Source organism: Cariama cristata, unplaced genomic scaffold (genome assembly GCF_000690535.1).
Source record: "Cariama cristata isolate BGI_N322 unplaced genomic scaffold, ASM69053v1 scaffold25255, whole genome shotgun sequence".
In the NCBI taxonomy this organism is placed as follows: Eukaryota; Metazoa; Chordata; class Aves; order Cariamiformes; family Cariamidae; genus Cariama; species Cariama cristata.
This window is the reverse complement of record NW_009617340.1, coordinates 38,217-39,557: the sequence shown is the minus strand read 5'-3', so window position 1 is coordinate 39,557 and position 1,341 is coordinate 38,217.

Genomic DNA, 1,341 nt, shown 5'->3' with positions numbered 1-1,341 from the left:
TATCCTGCCTGCCTTGCTTATAACTTCTTCAGATTTGTCTGCTGGGAAACAACTGATAAGAATCACAGGTCCTGGCTTTTCCTTAGTGGGATGGAAACGTATTTATTTCCTCCATAGACTCAGCTGGCATATAAGCCTCTTTCAGAAATCCAGAGAGGCGGCGGGGGGGTTTATCAAGCAGAGTTTAAGGGAGCCAGTAATTGCAAGATTATCTAGTTGTGGGTGGCAGCTTGCATTTAGGACAGGGTGAGTGTCTGCGCCACAATGGTGTGTGCTCTGACAAGCTGATAGCCTTCATCCCACCCAAAGCCTTTCCTCTGGCAACAGCTTTCCTCCCTCCACTGGTGGCCACCTGAAGAAGAGTCCGTAATAAATTTCTCAGACTGGTGGGCAAAGTCTAAGTGGTAATATGGGGGTGATTAACTTCATTGCTGGGTGGACAAACTGAAGCCATCACAGCAAACTACGGAGCCAGTTGCTCGCAGGCAGGTAGGCTTACCAGTCTGGCCAGGTCTGATGCTTACCTACTGTCAGAGCCTAAGCAGGTTCAGATAGAAATACCTTCAACCATGCTTCATCCTTCATCTGAGTATATTGTTTCCCCTTGATAACAGCTACTGATCTTCAATAATGTTTCATGTTTGATGGCTTGGCCCCCATCTTCATGCAGTGCTCTGCTCTGTTATATGGGAGGTGTGGGTTTGATTTGTGCTCTTATTATCTTCTTCCAGGAGGCTTCTGTGGATGGAATTTAAAACCTACCTCCTATAGATGTAAAATGTGATCTGATCCAAACTCATAAACTGAGACATCCCAGACAGGGACATCCCTTTCGAGTCCCTCCATCCTGCCCATAAAGCAGAGCCTGTTCCCCCAGCATTTGCCTGCTGTTTCACTCTCTAAGGACCCTCTTCCAGTGGCTACAGTTTCATTTCTTCTTCACTCTGTTAATTTCTTTCACGAGAACAATTTTAGAAGCAAAACCATACATAAAGAGATGCTCGTACCACATTAAGGATGAGATTTTAAACACTCAACAGTCAGGAAAATTCAGAGTTAAGGTTTCCACAGCAACTTCGGCTCTGCCCTCCCGCGCATTACAATAGGGGCTTTGGTGCCATTATCACAGGACACTGGGCAACCCCAGCTACTGTTCAGTAATCCATGCAACCAAAAGGGACCCAGCTGGACCATGGCAGGGGCGGGCGGTGTTTCGGGCAGGCAGTGGGGAGCACGCAGCAGTGGGAGACACCACAGCATCACCCTAGAAACCAGGAATGCAGGAGCCAGGGGCATCTTGAAGGAGCTGACCCAGCTGCCGGAGCTGCTGTGGAGGCCAGC